The sequence below is a fragment of the Staurois parvus genome, unplaced genomic scaffold, assembly GCF_062004578.1.
Source record: "Staurois parvus isolate SC_StPar_1 unplaced genomic scaffold, SC_StPar_1.0 ptg000198l, whole genome shotgun sequence".
In the NCBI taxonomy this organism is placed as follows: Eukaryota; Metazoa; Chordata; class Amphibia; order Anura; family Ranidae; genus Staurois; species Staurois parvus.
The window spans coordinates 3,460,424-3,484,551 of NW_028317994.1; the positions used below are offsets into that span (position 1 = coordinate 3,460,424).

At 41.1% G+C, this 24,128-nt stretch overlaps 1 protein-coding gene across 10 annotated transcripts in view; it reads right to left on the bottom strand.

The window, feature by feature from the left end:
- The window catches only part of LINGO2 (leucine rich repeat and Ig domain containing 2), a 2,046,252-nt gene that overhangs the window by 785,511 nt on the left and 1,236,613 nt on the right, over positions 1-24,128 (bottom strand). The gene's annotated exons all lie outside the window — the stretch shown is intronic.

Consider the following 24,128-nt stretch of genomic DNA (forward strand, 5'->3'; position numbering starts at 1 on the left):
CTGGCCTTTGCAGGAAACCTGACCTTCAAAAAACAAGCAAAGTAAGAGATTGCATCTTATCCACATTTTCCTGAGAGTGACAAAGTTATTACATTGCTCCCATTACAAGTACAGTTGTGTACTTTCAAGAACATACTGCACCATATACATTCTTACATATATAAAGAGTTAAACTCAGAGCAAAAATATGTTTAAATATATTATATAAAGAGACATATATTCTGATACAGCTTCATAAAGGTTACAGAACACTCCAAGAGACACATGTAAATATAAATTTCACAAACGTATATTTGTTATCTCTCAAGAAAACACTAGAAAAGCTACAACTACTACTGTTGTATGTGATTAGATTTTATTTTTAAGAGTATACTATTAGATTTGTCAACAGTTCTTACCTCATGGAGAGTTCAAGCTAGAACATCATGTTTTTTCTTCATGAATTGTTTGGTCTTTTTCCGAATGTAACAATTTTATTAGACACTACTATTTGTTTCTTGCTGACTGATGACAACATTATACAATTAAATAAAAGATTATTTCTTGTTTGGTTTACATAACAGTCCATTTCGGTTTTGGCATTTAACCACCTATCAAAATTTTAAAGTTTAAACAACAAACGCTATCTAAAAATAAAATGATATACTGAAGTACAGTTTAAAAAAGACAGGGAACTGGGAAAACATTTCACCCCTACCTGTTTCAGTTGGAGCTATAACTGGAGGAAGCAGCAGTCCTTGTGTGTGCAAAAAATAATGTACTGTTCACTTGACAACAACTGATGCAGAAAATGGCAGGTTGCTACTGCAATCTGCAATGTTAAGGGTTAGTTTTAAAAACTGAGGTCAGAGTTAAAAGGTTCAGTTTCTCACACATACCACTCAAAACTGACACTCATCTGTCACTTCAAAAATTAATAGTTAAATAAAAACTTTTGATCACAATAACCCCCCCCCCACCTTAGTTTTCACTACGCAGGATAGAAAATAGAGAGATTTACAGTCTGCACAACTGATTGGCCAGATTGTTGTCCCATTCCCCTTCTTGCTGATAGAGATGCTATTATTTAAAAGAGAACTATGTTCAAATATAAAATCGCATATAGGATGTAGGCTTCTCATACCAATAAGACTTGCTTTTTTTCTAAATTCAAGAAGAAATTACCCCCTTGGGACTTTAATGCAGCTAACAAAATATCATTCAAATATTTATATACAAAAAGTTGTATACTTTATTTCACTTCTTTTTTTAATTCATTAAATCTTAACATCACACTGGTAGCTCTGATATAATTTCTTCAACATAGTCCCCTTTATAGGGTTGAAACAAAAAGAGAGTATACAAGATATTCCCCAATGGCCCCAATGGATTTTAATCATTCCAATCCAAGATCTTCTTCAGGGGGCGTGAAATAAAGGGGAACTCTAAACAATCATATTAAAAATTAATAACAAATCGTAATACCATCAACAATAGTTATATGATCTCCATTTTCATACTTACAAAACATCAGTTAAATGGCTAGCATGTATCAGATAAATCCTAAAAACAATGGTGTTCACCACAGAATTGCATGCCTCAATAAATAATAGTGTGAGCAGTCTGATAGTACATGAGTGGTCACAAGAATATCTCAATATGTTTGCAGCAGAGGAAGAAGTCAATCAACCCTCACATTGGTGACAACATCATTCCATGGAGGCACTACATAAGAAACAGAGTATTAAATGATTTCATACAGTAAGTCAAGAAGAAATTTGGAGTAAAGGAGGACTGCTGAGCCTGGTTGTCTACAACAACATACCAAGTGCGTGATGTCATGATGTCACACCAGCGTCAGGCTGTCATTGCCCATGTCAGGCACCTGCACAATAGCCAGATCATCCAGGAGACAGTCCTAGGATGCCACCAACATGGGAGATCACCTCGCGCCGGTGCCACAACATAGAGCAACTGCTCAGCCCACACCACAGAGGGTATAAGGTGGAAAACATGGGTGTGAAACCCAGTGTACCACCGTCTCCCATGTTGGGTGACTAACAAGGAACTCACCCATCCAATGCCATTATGAAGTCTATATGGAAGAGGGACAATTGGGTTTTTCTGCTCCACTTGATATACGGTTAGTACACTTGCTGTAGACAACCAGGCTCAGCACTCCTCTTTTACTCCAAATGTCTTCTTGACTTACCTTATGAAATCATTTAATAATCTATGTTTCTTAAATAGTGACTCCATGGAATGATGTTGTGACCATTGTGAGGGTTAATTGACGTCTTCCTCTGCTGCCAATATATTTAGATGTTTATATGACCACTTGTGTATTATCAAGCTGCTCAAGCCATTATTTATCAAGCCATGCAATTCTGTGGTGAACGCCATTGTTTTTAGGATTGCTCTAATACATGCTAGCCGTTTAACCACCTCCCACCCACCATATAAGGAAATGACGATGTTGAGGTGGCTCTCTCATTCTGGGAGGATGTCATATGACATCCTCCCACTCTAGCTGCTCATGTGTGCCCCGGGAGAGCACGGGATGATGATCGGTGGTGCGCTGTATCCCTGGGACACAGTGGATCACCGAACGAAGTACAGAGCCGATGACACAGGCTCTATAATGTGATCATCTGTGTCCATTCACAGCTGATCACATGTAAATAGGAAATGCCGGTTATTGGCACTCCTTTCCTCATACTGACAGCGTGGATGGTACATCTACACTGATAATCAGGGCACTGATCATCAGTGCCCTGATGATCAGTGCAGCCACATATCAGTGCCCATCAGAGCTGCCTTTCAATGCCAACTATCAGTGTCAGTCAGTGATGCATATCAGTGCTAGTCAGTGACACCAATCAGTGCTGCCCATAAGTGCCCATCAGCGATGTCAATCAATGCCACCTATCAGTGCCAATCAGTGCTGCATATCAGTGCTTGTCAGTGCCACCTATCAGTGTCACCTAACACTTCCAATCAGTGCCAGTCAGTGCTACCTATCAGTGGCGCCTATCGGTGCCCAACAGTGCCATATATGAGTGCTGCCTTTCACTGCCTGTCAATGCCCATATGTGCCACCTATCAGTGCCACCTATCAGTGTCGATCAGTGCCACCTACCAGTGCCCATCATTGCCACCTATCAGTGCCCATCAGTGCCACATATCATATATGCCCCTTTGATGGGCACTAAGTTTGTGAGATGAAAAAAAATGAAAAACTACCTGCAAGTCTCTTAGAAAAAAAAGTGCTAAATAACCACCAGATCCCTCCCTGCTCTTCCATCCCATTTATTGAGAGCTTTAGTCACAACAACAAGAAAACAAATAAAATGCCTTGTGGAAACCACACTAACAGGTCCGGTGGTATGCTGAGGCTTAGGATATTCTTCCTGGAGACTAGCAAGTCCCTCACAAGGGTAGGAAACAATAGAACAGTAGGTCCAACAAATGCAAGTCATAGTCCCAGTAGATGACTAATAAGGCAGTAGGTATGGTAACACAGTACAAAACAGTGGCAGCATGGGCCCAAACAAGAGAGCATGAATAAAAGAGATCTCAGCACACTAATGGCAAATGTCCAGTGCTATATGTCCATATTCCAAATAAAGTCTATCACCAATAACCGCTTCAGATGGCAGCCATCTCAGAGTGAGCCAGCTCTGTATGCAAAGGAAAGGGAAAAAGAGAGGAAAAACTCACATATAGGGAAGTAAAAACAAGCCCATCAGTAGACCGTTGGCTGTGTCCTGCAGGGGTCTGTCCACAAGTGACGGACCCCTGTAGGACACAGCAAACGGTCTACTGTGGATTGTGGATTAATACATTTCCTTTACATACTGCGCTCAGAAGGCACCACTCTTTTTCCTTTTCCTAAACAGGAGAGCCCAGGCATTCTAGAGTAGTAGAAGGTGCTGAATATCTGTTCTACCACACAGGCACATTAAATATACAAGGACATGTATGCAGAAGGAGCCACAAATTATAGCACCATAGCAAGTGAAACACCTCACAGTGTAGAGATCAATGGGGTATTCATCTAGTCAGGAGAAGCACAGGGGACCACAGAGGTCAGTTAAGCTGAAGATCAAGTGTGTCATTGTCTAGAAGCAGGCCCGAAGTGGTCACCCAGCCAGGACAGGGCTTCTTTTAGAGTAGTAAAGAAATGAGCTTTAGCATCGTAATGTAATTTAGCTGGAAACAGCATAGCATATTGAAGGCCATGATCAAGTAGCAATCCTTCTCAGCTGTGAAGGAGGCATGTTGACAGTGGACCTCTGCCGTAAAATCTGGGTAGACAGAGATGGTATTACCATTGTAATGGAGTGTCCATTTTTGTCTTACGAGACAAAGGATGGTCACTTTGTCTTCGAAGTTTAGGATCCGTGAAATGATGGAGCGTGGAGGAGAGCCTGGTGGAGGGAGCATGGGGCTGTTCAATGAGCCCGCTCAACAACAAAGGTAGTTGGTGAGGAGATAGCCTTAAATTCCTCATTGAGCCAGAAGTAGAGAAATTGCTCCAGGTGAGCTCCCTCTATGCATTCCAGAAAACTCCAAAAAATGGATTTTATTTGAGAAGTGAGATTAGTTTTACAGTCCTGTATGACCTGCATAAACCGGAATAGAGTGAGTTCCACAGACTGTGAGAAAGGGTCCCCCTCAGCATCCAAATCAGGTGGGGAACCCAGTGGAGCAGGAGAGGCAAATGGTGAGGATGAGGAATCCAGGGGAGGAACACTCACCAGCACGGAGGAGTCCGTCTGGGAGAGAAGTGAGAGCGAAGCTGGCAGGTGGGTGCCATCTTGCCTATGCAAGTGAGTTAGCTTCTTCAATGCTGAAGGAGCCATGGTCTGCCCAATTTTGACCATGATAGATATACAGTTAAGTGCCCACTGTTGTAAAGAAGAGCACTAAATAGATGAGGAGGAGTTTTGTTGCAGGATAGCCTGTAGGATAGCTGAGATAGCTGGAGCCTCTGATTCAAGCTGCCACTGGGTCCACCATCAATCCATGCACCCCAAGAATTGACTTTAACACCTTTTTATGCTGTATTTACCGAACGTTGCTGGTGTTTGCGCTAAATACCGCATACAAGCAATAGGGAATTCAGCAATAGTGTAGTCACGTGACCACCATAATGCATGTGTTAACCTTTAGTGAATTGTGCCCACTGTTTTTTTTCCCTTGCATGTGATTGGGTTTTCTTTGCAAATTAAAATGTCATCACATTCAGAAAGCTCTGGGCAAACTTCCCTTGCAATGTGCAACTTTGCCTGCAAAATTAGCAATCTATTTTGTAATTCAATCTCATTGTGTCCTCTTCAACCTACTTTGCTACCTGCAGAGGCATAAACCATGGTTTAGACTTTCAGCATCATACATACTGTATATGATAGCCAATAAAATAAATGGTATTATGGATGAAACTGTTTAAAATATACTTGAATACACATCTTAGTTGTCTTAAAAACTGTATACATATATTTAGTTATTCATATAATTATATTTTTTTCACTGAAATTATTCTAGAAACTCATTTTCTACTTTTTTTTAATTAGTTTTCGGTAGAGACTTAGGTGAGAAATAAAATAATTGACATTGTACAGTATATACTTTTCCCATTAACTAGAGATTGATGATGTGACAGCTGTATATTCACTGTCCAGAACAGTGTTATGTATATAGTAAGGCAACATGGAATCAATGGGGAAGAAAACCTACTGACACCTGTCCCAAGTAACACTACTATATGATGATCATGAAGAGAGAATAACAACACATAATAAATGTATAAAGTGTAGGCTACGATCATGAGCAAATGCTGCACTTTTCTTATTTTTACTGTAAATGTATATATAGTGTATATAGTTATGCTAAACTGATGTTAACAGAATAACTGAATAGTTACAGTAAAGGGACATTGACAAGTGTATTCTTTTCGATAACTACTGGACATAATGGCATTTTCTTAATTTTCGAATGCCTTGACTGGCTTAAATATGCTGTATATTTATATTACCAATCCTTATAACACCAAGTTTAATTATACCCCATTTCCATATGACAGGTATACAAGTAGATCCTTCGCTACCAAGCTACACTTCAGTATGTTACATTTGTGAAGATTATTATACCTCATAATAACTGATAACAGATGCCTCAGAGGTTCTAAAAGTGATATGCATGTAAAAGCAACTAACTGAAACCTTTATAGCTGCTAGGGAAAGGACTATGAAATATTTATGCATTCTTTCTATATCACTTGTACCAAATAAGAAAAAAAAGAAATACAGAAAAATATACCACTAGATTACTTTTAAAAGCAAAAATTGGTGGAATTGTCTGTAATGCTCAAATGCCAAAGGTAACATAATTATAACAAAAACATACAAATATCTATAGCACAGGCTCAAACAGAGGAAGTCCATGTGGTACACAGCTCTATCTACTAGAGCCTTACCTATTGGGAGAAGGAATACAGCCATATTGGGGGTCCACCACCCCCACTCCCCGCCCCCCAGCAATCCTATTTCATAAAAATTACTATGCAATCTTAGGATCACAGGGATATAGTGATTAATAAAGCAGAAGTAGCACAATAGGAAAGCATTAGCTTGTACAATCAAGCCAAATATGCAGATAATATTAAAAATGAATATGGCACTCTTTAGGTATATACAAAAAAAGAAATGCTGGCAACAAGGTGAAATAAAACATCTTTTCTTTATTGCATGCAAGAAGTAAAATAGTCCATAGTTCTATACCACTTGTACCAAATAAGAAAAAAAAAAAAGAAATACAGAAAAATATACCACTCCTTGCATGCAAGGAGTAAAATAGTCCATAGAGCAACCAACGCTAATGCGTTTCAGTCAAGAAAAGACCTTATTCATAGCCTGGTTACATAAAAATGACAAAAGAAATATATAGTAGTTTACTAGTCCAACACACCTCCTCATAATTTGCATAATGAGCACACCTGTTAGGCATCCCTATGGAGGTGAAAAGAAGACTGGGAATCACTATATCAAAACACCAAACACCAACATAACCCACAAAAAATAACACATCAAATTTCAAAATAAAATTAATTATAATGGGAGAGCATGCAAAAATAGGGGAGACAATTGGTGGTATAATAAGGAAAAAAGTCACAGAAAATAATTTTTTTAACCTGAATGCAAATCCAGGTCCCATCTGAGATTTAACCCTCGGGAACCTTCTTCTGTAACCTATGAATTCATCATGCCTCCCTCTGTAATATCTTGCAATATCTATCACCACCTCTAGCAAGTGCATGGACTCTTTAATTTCCACAAAAGTGAAATGATGCAGTATCCCCCCCACGTGTACACTATATTGCTAAAAGTATTGGGAAGTCTGCCTTTACAAACACATGAACTTTAATGGCATCCGAGTCATAGTCTGTAGGGTTCAATATTGAGTTGGCCCACCCTTTACAGCTATAACAGCTTCAACTCTTCTGGGAAGGCTGTCCACAAGGTTTAGGAGTGTGTCTATGGGAATGTTTGACCATTCTTCCAGAAGTGCATTTGTGAGGTTAGGCACTGATGTCAGAATAGAAGGCCTGGCTCTCAGTCTCCGCTCTAATTCATCCCAAAGGTGTTCTATCGGGTTGAGGTCAGGACTCTGTGCAGGCCAGTCAAGTTTCTCCACCCTAAACTCTCTCATCCATGTCTTTATGGACCTTGTTTTGTGCACTTATGCGCATTCATGTTGGAACAGGAAAGGACCATCCCCAAACTGTTCTCACAATGCCCAACTCCTGAAAAACAACTCCACACCATAATCCCTCTTCCACCAAACTTTACACTTGGCACAATACAGTCAGGAAAGTACCGTTCTCCTGGCAACCACCAAACCCAGACACATCCATCAGATTGCCAGACAGAGAAGTGTAGTTTATTACTTCATAGAACACGTCTCCACTGCTCTAGAGTCCACTTGCGGTGTGCTTTACACCACTGCATCCAACCCTTTGCATTGCATTTGGTGGTGTAAGGCTTAGATGCAGCTGCTCAGTCATGGAAACCCAATCCATGAAGCTCTCTACGCACTATTGTGCCAATCTGAAGTCCATACAATGTTTGGAGGTCTTTAGCTACTGACTGTGCAGACAGTTGGAGACTTCTGTGCACTATGCGCTTCAGAATGCGCTGACCCTACTCTGTCATTTTACGTGGCCTACCACTTGGTGGCTGAGTTGCTGTTGCTCCCAGTTGCTTCTACTTTGTTATAATACCACTAACAGTTGACCATGGAATATTTAGCAGCAAGGAAATTTGGACTTACTGCACAGGTGGAAACCTATCAAGGTACCATGCTTGAATTCACTGAGCTCCTGAGAGCAGCACATTCTTTCAGAAATGTTTGAAATATCAGTCTGCATGCCTAGGTTCTTGATTTTATACACCTGTGGCCATGGAGGTGATTTGAATACCTGAATCCAATGGTTTGGAGGGGTTTCCCAATGCTTTTGGCAATATAGTCTATCTCTAAAATGTCGTGAGACAATTGACATCTGCTTTGCTTGTAAATTTACAGAGTCGCAAAAGTGTTCCCCAATGTGGGTTCTGCGGCAATGAATAGTACATCCCATATATGACATGTGGTGCAGTAAATGAGGTAAATTACATAAGTGGTGTCACAATTTACATAATGTTTGATTTTGAAGCTTTCACCTGTGACCAATGAATCAAACGTTGTGGTACACAGGTTGAAGTGACAATAATTACATCTCTTTAACCCACAGGCATAAGAACCTCTGCAAGATAGCCAAGTGAAAATTTTCTCTCTAGAGCTGAACCCAAGGTGAGCATTCTATAGCTTGAAAATCTACAACCTTGTTCTAATACAGTATGTAATTCCCTGTCTGAATACAAAATAGGAATATTTCTTTTTACAATGTTAATTATTCAACGATTTTCTTTTGAGAAAGTAGTAACAAATGTAATTTTATTTCTTTTATAACTTCTTTTCCTAATAGAGCTCCCTCCACCCCTTTCACGGACACTATTCTGTCTTAAAAGGTGACTCCATTCCCTCTCTTTGGTGATTATCATACCTTGTTCTATGCTCCAGATTGGAAAGCCTCTATCCACAAGTCTGGCTTTTATCATTTCAGACTCTCTATCAAACATTTCTTCCGTTGAGCAATTCCTGAGTGCTCAGATGAACTCTCCTACTGGTATTGCCTTAATAGTGTGGGAGGGATGACAGCTAGGGGCAAGTAACATAGTATTCCTTGCACAGGATTTCTGAAAAGTAGCTAAAGTAACCAACCCCACCTCAGGATTACTCTGAAGAGTGGCAACTAAAAAAGAACTCTATAGAAATGGCATGATGATTTCATGTGAATTGGAGGTTGTATTGATTATTATTCAAATACTCTACAAATTCTTTAAGTGCAATACTGTTACCCTCCCACACTACCAGAAGGTAATCTATATACCCAGCAAAATCAGTACATATGCTTGGCAAATGGATTCTTATGTGCAAAGAGAATTGCTTTTACCACCATCCCATATATAAATTCGCCATAGAATGCAAAAACTTTGCTCCCATCGATGCTACACATGATTGTATTTAAATAAGAGCCATCAAACATAATATAATTATGCTTTAAAAGATATTAAATACATTGAAGTAAATACTCCTGTAGCTTCTCAGAGTAAGAGCTGTATTGGTATTTGACAGCCTGCAAAAGCTAAATGGTGGGGAATGCATGAATATAGCACTCTCACATCTAATGTAACCTACAAAGAACTCTTTAGGCATAAGCTATAAAAGAAAACAATGGCCAGGTAGAGGCAGATAACTAGACAGTACTCTGTTACATATAATCATTTGTAATAAACTGCAAGGTCTACTAGACAGTTTGCCTACTGGCTAGGTGAAGAGGCTCCAGGTGAAGCAGGGAGTCTCCAGTTTCATCTAGATTTGTTAGAGGCAGTACACCATGGTGCAGCCAGTTGTGGAATCATGACAAAATCAGGAAGAGCTGCATCTGGTAGCTGGATCTCTGGGAGGACAGGTTTCTCCAAAAAGCATGGTAAGTCTGATGGTTCCCTGTAAAGTGCCATCTTGTTTCCCTTCCAAGCAGAAAGGCTAAATGGGAAGCCCCAATACAAAGTATGTCCACTTTCTGTAGCACTTCCAATAGGGGGTGGAGGAATAGGCGTTGGGCCAAAGTGCATCTGGAAAGATCCAGGAAATGTAGTAAAGAGAGTAAAAAAAGGTGGGCACCGACAAATTCCAGATATGGATCAGTGTGCATTTTGGTCACAATAGCCTCCTTGATGGCACATTTGTGGACTTTACCCACTTGCTCACTGCCCACAGTACTTTTACTGCAGATGGGCAACAGCTACAGGATCAGCAATGTTCCCGTATGTCACTGGGGCTGTACCAATACAGAGGGGAGCCGCGCACCCTTGTGGGAATGCAACATTCCCCCCACGTTTCCGCTGTGTCCGGAATGCAGATCCCGGTAATCAGGACCCGATTATCATGTGATCACTATGCAATCACATGATCACAATGCCAGCAAATTTCTTATGAATCAATCTGACCAGCTGGAGCCAGTCACAAATCACTGTATTTTGAACTGTCATGAAGTTAACCCATTCATGACAGTTCAAAGTTCAAGGCAAGCATTGCATTGCAGAGCAAAAATATTTATTGCTCCTGCAATGCACTATTCTGATGAAAAAAAGCAAAAATAAAAAAAAACAATGTTAAGAAAAAAGCAAAATAAAATATTGAGAACATTTTATTTACATTTTTTAAGTTTTTTTTTTCTTTTTTAACTACATGGCAACTGCTCGCCTGCAAGGTGCAAAGTCAATTACCCTTACATCGCTTTCTATTTCCGAGTATGCATGCAGATGCGCGCACCCTCCACTGCCTACTACGCTGGTCCAGGGAGAGAAGAGAAAAACACCACACATTTTCACAATTGTCCAGGTGAGAAAGCAATAGTTCTACAGTACAGTCTTGTTGGGAAATTGAGCTGTGTTAAGGAATGCACAATTTCAGTTTGCTGTGTCTCTAATGTTTCAGTGTGAAAGCCTCAGCTGTGTAATTTCAGCTTTAAGAGTGTCAATCTTCTGTCTGAAGGTGCTTTCCCTTTTCTGGAGAGATCTCTGCTGTGATCTGCCTGCCGGGAGAAGTCTCTGCTCCAGAAGGACAGGCATTGGTCCTATTGAATATTATTTTATTTATAAATAACATCACTGTGCACTGTACCAAAACTTAAAAAATTCAAAAATCATTTTAGTGCCTTTATAAAAGGGACAATTTACAGAATAAAACTGGGAAGTTACCATAATGTTAATGAAAATCAGTCTGTTTTACAATGTTAATTATGACAAAATTGATTTAACCATGAATAACTCATGCTCACTATCAGCTATGCATGCCACAACTTTCCACCAGTGTGGTTTTCCATAGCCCAGCTAATGGTAACTCTAGGACCAGCCAGCAAAGGCTGTATATTTCTTACCCCTGCCTGGTTTGGGCAAGCCAATGTAAAAGGCAGTGGAGGCATATTATAAACACTAAAGGCTTTGGCTTATGAGATAAATAGGGATCAGTAGTGATCAGACAAAGCTTTCTAACCTATGTGATCATTATCCTTCCTCCTCACACACACATGCAAACATACATTATTTTCTTTGGACTGTAATCTACACTGAAATTAACAAATTTGTGTAATTTGTGGTCAATAATATTTGCTTTTGAAAATCATTCTACATGCACAGGTCCTGATGGTATACATGGCAGGGCAAGGCAGGACAGGACATGTTACATAGTGGGTGCAGAAAGTATAGAGTGTATGGACAGGAGAACTGGGTATGGAGAAGGGATGCGCAAAAACCTTGATAAGGGACAAGGCATTTGTTAAGAGAATCAGATTCTAAATATAAGCATGTCGTTGATGACATAGAAGGTATGTGCATTCTTTTAGAAAAGCTGCAAACATAGGTCATGGCAAAGTCAAAAACATTCAGATGACTGCCATACCGCTTTAACCATGGCCATTTGACAACATCCATATTTCACCACAATACCATACCAAAGCCTCTTTCATAAACTCCCTTTATGGGCTTGGTGCTTTTTTTAAAGATCACATACCAGGTGAGAGTTAGGGGTTGATTTACTAAAGGCAAATATATTGTGCACTTTGCAAAGTGCAGTTGCACTCTGCAAGTGCACTTGCTCCAGAGGTTAGTAAATGAGGTAAAGCTTCAGTTTGCAAAGAATATACAATCCAAATAGAAAAAACATCATTTTTGCTGGCATATGATTGGATGATGGAAGTCAGCACAGCTTCTGCTCATTTACTATGCTCTAGAGTAACTGCTCTTGCAAAGTGCACAGTCTATTTACCTTTAGTAAATCAGCTCCAAAGTGATACTAAATGCTTGCTTTTTAATTTTTTAATAACAAACATGTTATAGTAGTTTTGCACAGAGCAGCACTGATTCTGCTCTTCTCGGGTCCCCCGATGGTGCTTCTGGCTCCTCCCTCCTCTTGCTATGGAGGCACTGGTGCATGCTCGCTCCCAAGTCTCATTCTCTGCATTCATAAGACACAGCAGAGAATGGCTCAGCCTTGCCCCCTACTCCCTCCTCACTAGTTGCCAATTGCTCCCACTGCTGTGTCTCAGCCAATGAGGAGGGAGAGACACGGCAGTGCCAGGGCTGCCATGCACATTACTGGAAAGAGATCAGGCTCAAATAAGTATTACGGGGGCTAAGGGGGCTGCATAGAATGCATGAAGGTAAAAACACCTTCAGCCTATAGAACCACTTTAATTCATGGAAGGGTCAGCACACTAGAAACAGCAGTCACATTATTCTTACACTATGTTATGTCTCAAACAACATAAAGTACATGCAAAAAAGAACTACATTTTCAATTCACACTTCCTGATATTTTGTGTTTTGCATTATGTATATTTTAAAGAGTTCAGAAAGTAATTATTAAAAAAAAAATTAAAAAGTAATGCATTTAACCAAATTAATATTTTCTAGATATCATTAGCCTTCTGCATTCTTCTAATTATGTGTAAATATTTAAGTGAATTATATTTTATTAATCAGAATATGGTTTTCAGCATATTAAATACAATAGTTCAGAGGAACAAGGAAACACAAATCCACAGAGATCAATCTCAAATAAGTGCCTGTTCTCCTATATACAGTACTTAATTATGTGATAACTATTTAGATATTTAATTAAACTTCATAATTTATTATACATTTTTATTACATTCTTCTTAAGTCATTGAAAGTTATATACAGTATATACACATTTTTAGGCCCCAAAAGAGAACAAAGCAAATGGCCTGTTTAAAGTGGTTGTAAAGGCAGAAACCTTAATACATTCTCTGCAGTAAGGTAAACAACTTTATGCATGCAGCTCCCCACCATTGGGTCCTGCTGCGGTCAATCATTGCCAATAAAGAAGGAGTGGGGAGCAATCTTCTTGCTATGGGAGCACTCGGTAGAGAGAAAGAGCCAAGAGGAGAGTCAGGGCTGCTCTGTGCAAAACAATTGCGCAGAGCAGATAAGTATAACATGTTTGTTATTTTAATTTAAAACAAATCTAGCATTTACAATCACTTTACCACAATATTCCATATAGATTTAACGTGTACTTTTTTGTGTTTATAGAGCATATTGTAACACCCCATATGTTAGAGCAATTATGACTAGAACATTACAAGGCAAGGCACACACATTTAAATCCAAGTTCCTAAAATCCATTCTAACATTACTCATATATGAAAAGCAATTGTAGAGTAATCAGTCCCACACACTTTGGTGTTTAAATTAGAGCAAAACTGAAGATGCCAGACAATTACTCAGCTATCTGATGAATGCAAACAAATGGGGCAGAGATGTTGTCTGATGTAACTGACAAATATAGTTATGGCCATTGTTGAATGACATGATGGATTTACACTGTAGGACTTAACCGCTTCCCTGACGCCCTATAGCAGATATACTGCTACAGGGCGGCTGGGGTGCGCAAAATCACATATATACACATGATTTTGCATTTTCGAGGAGGAGGCACGCGCGTCCTAGCCGCACCGCCATTCGTGGCCACTGTTGTCAATAATGGGCTCCCAGTCAGTAATTGCCCGGAGATTACTGAGCATCTCCGATGGAGAGGAAGACTGTTTTGTTTACTAACAGTCTTCCTCCCCGTTGGCTCGGGCACACTGCTCTGGATGGCTGTGCACAGCACAGCCATCCAGAACAGTGGGCTTACAGTAAGGCACAAACCCTCTGCCTCCTAGTAAAACACTCTCTACACATAGTTAACCCTTTGATCACCCCTCATATTTACCACTTCCTGCCCAGTGCCATTAGGACAGTGTCATTACTTTTTTTTAGCACTGATCACTATTGGTGTCACTGGGATGTCAGTGTCACCAAGACAGTTCCCCCCCAGTGTCATAATGTCCGCCGCAGTCCCGCAAAAAGTTGCTGATCCCAGTATCTATACCGCCATTTGTAAACGCTATAACTTTCGCGTAAACCAATTAATTTACACATACTGGGATTTTTTTGGCAAATACATTATTATTATTAATATACAGTATTTATATAGCGCCAAAGGGTTTGCTCAGCGCTGTACAATAGCGAGGGGGACAGAACATGAAACAATACAGTAACAATACAATACACGAGGGGTTCGAGTGCCCTGCTCTTTCGAGCTTACAATCTAGGAGGGAGGGGATAGTGGTACATGAGGAAGTGGCTGTGATGGATGGAGTGGTGGGAGGAGTGGAGGAGATCGGTTGTTAGATGAGGGTGGGGTCGGCTTCCCTGAAGAGATGGGTTTTTAGGGTGCGCCTGAAGGTGAGGAGGGTAGGTGACAGACTGATGGATTTGGGTAGGGAGTTCCAGAGGATGGGGGAAGTCCTGGAGAAGTCCTGGAGTCGGGCGTGGGAGGAGGAGACCAGGGAGCTAGAGAGTAGGAGGTCCTGTGAGGAGCGAAGGGCACGGGTAGGGTGGTATTTGGGTATCAGGTCAGTTAGGTAGTTTGGGGCGGCTTTGTGAATGGCTTTGTAGGTCAGAGTTAGTAATTTGAATTTGATACGTTGGGCAATCGGGAGCCAGTGAAGGGATTGGCAGAGGGGGGTGGCAGATGTGGAGCGACTGGTGAGGTAGATGAGTCTAGCTGCTGAGTTCAGGATAGACTGGAGTGGGGATAGCGTTTGTTTGGGTAGGCCAGTGAGAAGGGAGTTGCAGTAGTCCAGGCGTGAGATGATGAGGGAGTGTACGAGTTGTTTAGTAGTGTCTGGGGTGAGGAATATACGTATCATGGAGATGTTGCGGAGGTGGAGCCTGTATGATTTTGATAATGATTGGACATGAGGTTGGAAGGAAAGGTTTGAGTCCAGGGTGACACCCAGGACTTTGGCGTGTGGGGTGGGATTGATGGTGGCGTTGCTAGTCATGATGGAGAGGGTGGGGGGGCGGGCTGGGGGGAAAACCAGGTGCTCAGTTTTGGACAGGTTTAACTTGAGGAAATGGAGCAACATCCAGTCTGATATGTCGTTCAGGAGGTGGGCGATGCGGGCGGAGAGAGAGGGGGTGAGGTGAGGGGTGGAGAGGTAAATTTGTGTGTCGTCAGCATAGAGGTGATAGTTGAAGCCATGGGAGTGTATCAGTTTGCCAAGGGAGGAGGTGTCCGAGGACAGAGCCTTGGGGGACTCCAACAGAGAGGGGGAGGGAGGGGGAGGTGGCAGCGTTATAGGTGATGCTGAAGGAGCGTTGGGATAGGTAGGAGGAGAACCAGGAGAGAGCAGCGTCCCTGATGCCAAAGGAGTGCAGTTTGGTAAGGAGGAGGGGATGGTCGACTGTGTCGAAGGCCACGGAGAGGTCGAGGAGCAGGAGGACTGAGTAGTGGCCATTAGCTTTGGCGGTTAGCAGGTCGTTAGTGATTTTAAGTAGGGCGGTTTCTGTGGAGTGTAGGGGACGGAAGCCATACTGTAGTGGATCAAGGAGATTGTTATCAGTGAGGTGGGTGCTTAGGCGATTGTAGGCTAAACGCTCAAGGAGCTTGGAAGTGAATGGTAGCAGGTAGATGGGTCTAAGGTTGTTTAGGTCAGTGGGGTCAAGGGAGAGTTTTTTGAGTATGGGGGTGATGTGTGTGTGCTTTAGGGGGGAGGGGAATGTGCCAGTAGAGAGGGAGAGATTGAAAATGTGGGTGAGGGAGCGAATGATGAAGGAGGGGGTGACTGGAGGAGTTGTGAGGGGATAGGGTCCAGGGAGCAAGTGGTGAGGTGGGCTTCAGTGAAGACCTTAGTGACCTCCTCAGTGGTAGCAGGGCTGAAGGAGCAGAGCGTTGGGGAGGTGATAGTGTGCTGGGCGTTAGGTATGGTGGGGGGCAGTGCGGTTACGAGGTCAGAGGAGGGGAGAGTTGAGGGGGTGATGGAGGGAGGGGGGCTAGGTGGAGAGGTAGATTGTGAATTGACAATGTCCTTACGGATTGCGTCAATCTTGTTTTGGAAATGATTGGCAATCTTGTGGGCGGTGAGTGAGGTACTGAGTGGAGGTGGGGGGGGGGGAGAGCAGGGATTTAAAAGTGGAGAAGAGTGAGGACATGAAGCAGAATACATTTTGGCATAAATTAATGATGACATTTTTTTACTGGACATGTTTAATAGCAAAAAGTCCAAAAAGAAGTTTTTTTTCTCAAAATTGTCAGTCTTTTTTTTTATAGCGCAAAAAATAAGAAACGTGCAGGCTATCAAATACCACCAAAAGAAAGCTCAATTCATGTGAAAAAAGGATGTAAATTCATTTGGGTGCAGCATTGCATGATTGTGCAATTGTCAGTAACACAGCACCATAATGCAAAAAATGGCCTGGTCAGAAATGGCCTGGTCATGCTGTGTATGTTTATTTACTTTTTGTTTGTGAATGAGTGACCAGTGGTACAGGCATGTGGCCTATATTACATCCCATAGGTGCACCATTTCCTGAGCAGGTTTAGGACATCCCCTCATGCATGTAATTTATAGAAAGTTTTATTTATTTTATGTTTTACTTTAAGCCATATTAAAGTAGCTGCTCCTCACTAAACAGTATTTTTAATTTTTTTTTTAATTGGTGCATATCCGCCAGGGTAGGGTCCAGTTCTCCATGCCCGTTATTTGATTTTGGGGTATCCCTACAACATTTTTTTTAAATCTGTGCCAGAAGGTAAATGTCATTTAGTTGCAAATTATTTTTTTTCTTCTAAATGTGTCACTTCATGTGTTGGTTTAGTGAACTCCCAAGCATGTTATTTAAAGCAATTTTGTATTCTACATGGTTCAATTTAACCCTCAGTAAAAGAGCTGCTCCTTGTTAAACAGTTTTATTTATTTATTTTTTCATTGATCTATGTCCCCCCACACAGAGCCCAGCTCTCCATGCCCTTTGTTTGACATTGACATGCTTATTAGCCTTAAAAATGGAGATAACTGATTTTCAAGATTTGTCTTCCATTGATTTTAATGGGGTTCACATTAAAGTAGAACTTTACTCAACTATCAATAAGTTCTCCTATGTAAAGTTCACCTCATTACATGATGTTTAATGCTCCTTAGGCTCCCTGAATCTCTTCACAAGCTGTGTAATGCAAAGTATCTGTACTGCAATCTTCACTGCATGTGTGCAGTCTGAACAACATTTTCACTGTCAGATATGCAGAAATATGCAGCTGACTCTGCCATGTGATGTTGCCCTTGGAGTAGATTGTTATCACAATAACACAATTACAATATTTCCTTCATCATAATCCACACAACCAGGGGCGGACTGACCATTTGGAAACTCGGGCACTGCCCAAGGGCCTGGGGTCAGTAGGGGGCACCATGATGAAAGCATCTAGATAACCTCCATTTTGTTAATGTACGCCATTTTAAGTATTAAGTTAGCTTTTTCCAGATATATTAGAAGCTTAATGAAACTGTTTTAGTTGCTCAAGGATGTATCAACAGAAGCTAACATGACCCTGACAATGTCTTTGTCTGGTTGTTTCTCAGAAAGTTAGCCAAAACAATTTGTACCAAGAAATGTATATGTCATGTTTCATGTAGTTAGCTCATGATGGAAATTTACAAGTTACAGTTTTGAAACTCGCTCCCCCCTCCTTTATTTTATCTGTATTCTATATAATCTTACTAATGTCTAATAAACTTTGAACATCTCTGAACATAAGCTGCCGTTATTTCCGTGTTCAAAGGGTGTTCCCAGAATTCTGCTGATAAACCAGGAATCTCTCCACAGACCGGGGGTCTCTGAGGGGATAAGGAAAATCATCCTTTCAGCTGGGGGCTCAGCCCGGGATGACCACCCACCTCACTTGGTAAGTAAACCTTTTGTCTTTTTATGACTAAAAGCTCTTTCTTGCCCTGTGCTGAGGGAAGGTCTTGAATCATTCTGTATTGTCTATATAGACCCGTGATAACCTGTAGCTGCTTTTGGTAAGCAGACTTAACTCTTTGGTAGAGTTACAAAATAGTGCACTATAAAAAAAAGAGTGTTTTTTGGTAAAACACAGATTGTTCTCTGGTAGAACACACTGTTTTTTGGTAAAACAGTGAAGAGATAACTTTTGGGAAGTTATCAAAAGGTTAATAAGTCTGTGGAGCAGATTCTGGTTTATCTGTCTTTTGCTTTTTCTTTCTGTTGCGTAGAAGTATAAGATAATTTGTTGTGTAGAACAAAATAAGATTTTAAGGTAAAATTGTCTTATCCACTGTCTAAATATGGGTTAAGGAGGTAGTTACCCACCAGGTCCCCCAGAAAAGGGAGAAAATTGTAAGGATTATGTTGCTAGAGTTTGTGGAACGGACTATTATTTAATAAATCCCAGGGTGGATTGTATGGCTGGTTGGATAGAAGCCATGGGAAGTACAGACCCATTCCAGAGAGAGGGAGAGATTTTATGGGAATTTTAGGGATTTCTCGGAGAGTAACATCAGAAAGAGGTATTGTTGCCAGATCCTCCAAAGTACCGATTATACCCACCTATTTCAATGATGACAGTCATCCCTCACACATTACATCCCCTCCTGATACACATCCAGTTTGGGCCACAAATTCTATGGATGTAGGATTCATTTCATGTACACCATACACAGTCACACTCAAGGAAGGGGCATTGCCCTACAAACAGAGGCAATACAAATTGACGCCAGAGAAGGAGGAAGGGATTGCTCCTCTAGTGGAAAGATTTTTAGAAACAGGTATTTTAGAAGAAACTGTTTCTCCTTACAACACACCTATCAATCCTGTTAAGAAGCCGGATGGCTCTTACAGGTTTGTACAAGATCTGAGGGTCATAAATAATTTGGTGGTTCCATTAGCCCCAATAGTGCCTGATGTGCCATCACTCCTCACCTTCATTCCGTCCGATGCAGAATATTTTACAGTTATTGATTTAACAAATGCATTTTTTTCGGTTCCTGTGGACCACCAGACGAGGGCGCTATTTGCATTTACGTTCCGAAATCGCCAGATGACCTGATGTAGAATGCCCCAGGGCTATGTAGATTCGCCTGCAGTCTACTCACTTGCCCTCCAGACCACACTGAGGTCCTGGACCCCTCCCAATGGTTCGGTCCTCATTATATATGTGGATGACCTATTGATTTGTAGTCCAAGTCAGGCGGCTAGTCAGGAGGATAGTTGGTCTCTGTTAGAATGGTTGTCAGGGAATGGTCACAAAGCATCTAAAAAGAAACTGCAATGGTGCCAAAAACAGGTTGAGTACCTTGGTTTTACTCTAAGTCATGGTGAGAGGAATGTCAGTCACAAAAGAGCTGCGGCTCTTGTGGGTCTGCCCCGCCCACAAACAAAAAAGGACATGCTAACTTTTCTTGGTATGATTGGTTACTGCCGCCAATGGATACCTGATTGTTCATTCTATGATCACACTCTGAGGTCTGTCACACTTTCAGAATCACCTGACATTCTCACATGGTCAAATGAAATGGTTGATGCCTTTGTGTACCTGAAGAATGCTATGGTAACGGCCCCTGGTCTTGGACTACCTGACTATAAGAAAATGTTTAATCTGTATGCTAGGGAAAATTGTACAACCATGGCGGGGGTCCTGGCTCAGGACCATTGAGGCAAGCTCCGCTCTGTAGCTTTTTTTTCCAAAGTAGTGCCAATTCAGGTTCAGGGCATGCCTGCTTGTCTGAGAGCTATTGCATCCTGCGCGATTCTGGTGGAGATGGCTATTTCTTTCACATTGGGACATGAAACTACCCTACACACCACACATCAAGTGTCCTTACTACTGAAAAACATACACATTCAACACATGTCAGAACAAAGGTTGAGCGGATATGAAGTGATTCTTCTATCTGATCCCAACTTGATTATTAAATATTCTTCAGCAAATTCAGGTCCTGCTCCAATTTTGAATGCCCTATTGGGGCTAAAGGGGGAACAGGATGAAGTTGCACCAGAACACAATTGTATAACCCACATACAGCAAGACACTTCCCCTAGGTCCGACATGTCAGCTGTGGCTCTTGATGGGGCCCCAGATGTGTTTGTAGATGGCTCATGCTCTAGGCCAAATGATAATACTTACCACCCCCTCAGCATTTACCATGCAGGATATGCCATTGTGCAACTTCCTGACAAAATACTCGAGGCAAAGCCAATTCCATATCAGTCAGCCCAAGCAGCCAAACTGATTGCCCTTACAAGAGCATGTCAATTATTTCCAGAACAGGATGTCAACATTTACACAGACTCCAAGTACGCCCATGGTGCTGTACACGATTTTGGGGTCATTTGGGAAAGAAGAGGATTCATTGCTGCTGATGGCAAAACCATATCTCACTCTTCTTTGATATCTGATCTACTCAAAGCCATACAGTTACCAAAAACATTAGCCATTCTTCATTGCAGGGCACATACAAATCGCAGAGATCATATTGCCAAAGGAAATGCATTAGCAGATAAGGTAGCAAAGGAACCTGCATTACAACAGGTGGCCAGTGAGCAGATGCCTTTGCTCACTTCAGGCATCACAACTACCCCACATGACCAGATGTATGCAGATTTACAAAAATTTGCTACAAAAATCGATTTAGCAGACTGGAATGGTTCTGGAGCACAACTAGATCCAGCTTCTGGTCTAGTGTGCTTAGAGGGGAAACCATGCATTCCCATGTCAAGTGCCCCACTGTTCATTGCACAGTACCATGGTCTAGGACATAGAGGATGGAAAACGACATGTGAAACATTATTGCAGGATTTTTACATTACAGGTTTATCTAGGTTGGTGAAAGAATATGTTTCTAGGTGCATTATATGTATAAGGAACAATCCACAGAACCCAAAGAAATCACAACACCAGCATCTAGTGTACCCATCTACACCTTTCACCCATTTACAAATAGATTTTACCCACATGCCAAAAACAGGACAGAGTCAAGAGTTTTTGTTGGTAATGGTGGATATGTTTAGCAGATGGGTGGAAGCATTTGTCATTAATAAAGAAGATGCACAAACTGTAGTCAGAATTCTTAAACAGGAAATAATACCCAGATGGGGATGTCCGCTGCAGATAAATTCTGATAACGGACCAGCTTTTGTGGCCAAGGTATGCCAAGACTTGGTAAAAGTATTTAAGATAGATTGGAAATTTCATATTCCCTATCATCCTCAAAGTTCGGGTATAGTAGAAAGGAAAAACAGGACAATTAAGGATAAGTTGAGGAAGGCCACTGGAGGAACCTATACCCACTGGAAGAAGATGTTACCTGCAATTCTAGCAGAGGTAAGAATGACACCTAATAAGACTACAGGGTTATCCCCTTTTGAAATATTAATGGGAAGACTGTTCCTTACTCCTTGGGCTAGACAGTCACTTATGTTAGAAAGAGGGGACCTTGACCTGGTACAACAAGAATATGTGAGAAAATTGATTCAAACTTTAGATAAGGTTGAAAGAAATGTTGCTTGCACTTTTCCTTTATTTTTGCAGGAACCAACACACCTTTTCCAAGTGGGAGATGTCGTAGTGGTCCGCCAACTCGCTAAAGACAAGAAGCAAGGCTACCCCTTTGGACCACCTACTACGGTGATAGCGGTTACCAGAACGACTGTTCTGGTGGAGAATTCCCAGTCGAGTGAAGAAGGTGAACCAAACACCTGAGAAATACGAAACGGAAAAAGGAGGTGAAGGACAAGTAGAAAATCCTCGAAGAGCGGGTGAAGTCGGTGAGAAAGACCCTGAAGATGACATTCCTTACTGCCCCTCATGGTGCTTTGAAGCTCTGGGTCCTATTGGGCACACTGACTGTGCTCTTTTTCCTGCCAGTATGGATCCTAACTAACTGTATTTATCACCCTGAGGACTTGGGCCTAATAAAAGGTATCTGTGGTCAAGGACTAGTTTTAAATGAGACCCAGATAACCATCAACCATGTATGATCCTGGAAGGAGGGATGGAACTTCTTCTGTGAAACTCTGGCGAGTAAATGGTAGAACCCTGAATGAAAATTTAGAAGGGATACAAGATAATGTGGGGAAAACTATGTTTGGAAAACTTCTTTTTTATTTTACACTTGTCACCCCTAAATTTCGCTCTGCAATACAAAAATTGCCGATCTCCTTGGGAAACAATACCTATATCTGTTGTAGTAAGATCTGTTACCCTTGGATACCGAGTAATGTCCAGGGCTGGTGCTATGTAGCCCAATTAGTGCCAATCATGGCAGCTATAGACCAAAAGGAACACCAGGTAAAAGCCAGTACATACCCAAAATACCAACTAACTCTGAGACAGAGAAGGGAAACCAAACAAGAAAAGGTAGATCTATTCTCTACAGGCGATAAGGTTTGGTCATGGTTCCCTACCTACACGGGATGGGAAATAACACTCATGAACAAAATAAATAATTACACAAACATTATTGATGATATACTGAAGAGGAACTTTAAGGACATAGGGTTGCTAAATACCGAGACCAGAGCTATTAGAAAACAGCTGGAGATGCAAGAATTAGCTATTGAAAGTATGAGTGCTGCTCTGACAGGTTTGTGTGAGATGAGAGAGGATTATGAATGTTGTACTTGGATATATAATACCACAATGACTGTTCCAGATTATTATGAAATAATAAAGCAACACAGGGAACAGGTAGATAGTTTAATGGAAGAAGCTAGAGCTATAGGAAAAGATGGATGGACTCCTTTTGATTGGTTAGGATCAGGATTTGGTTCCATCTTTTTATGGATGAAAGGTATCGCTGTAAGCATAGTCATGATATTGTTTTTTGTTTTATCTTTATATCTATGTTTTAAATGCTTATTATATTGCATTGCTAGAGCTACCAAGCCGCAAAATACAAATGAAGGTTATCTGGCTATGTACAAAAAGATGAATGAGGTAAAGAATTGAGATCATGTTCATGATCTCAGAGGGGATTGAAAGGATCTAGATAACCTCCATTTTGTTAATGTACGCCATTTTAAGTATTAAGTTAGCTTTTTCCAGATATATTAGAAGCTTAATGAAACTGTTTTAGTTGCTCAAGGATGTATCAACAGAAGCTAACATAACCCTGACAATGTCTTTGTCTGGTTGTTTCTCAGAAAGTTAGCCAAAACAATTTGTACCAAGAAATGTATATGTCATGTTTCATGTAGTTAGCTCATGATGGAAATTTACAAGTTACAGTTTTGAAACTCGCTCCCCCCTTCCTTATTTTATCTGTATTCTATATAATCTTACTAATGTCTAATAAACTTTGAACATCTCTGAACATAAGCTGCCGTTATTTCCGTGTTCAAGGGGTGTTCCCAGAATTCTGCTGATAAACCAGGAATCTCTCCACAGACCGGGGGTCTCTGAGGGGATAAGGAAAATCATCCTTATCAGGTGCCCCTGGTACCTTTTTCATAGGCTTTTTTGAGTTTAGGCAAGGACACAGGGGCCCCATTATCCCCTATTGGCAGGAGGCTCCATGAATTGTCAGTCCACCCCTGCACACAACTATGGGTCCCCATAGTAATCCAAGCCCTGTCATCTCAAAGACAGAGGTTCTGTCACCGAGTAAATTAAACTCA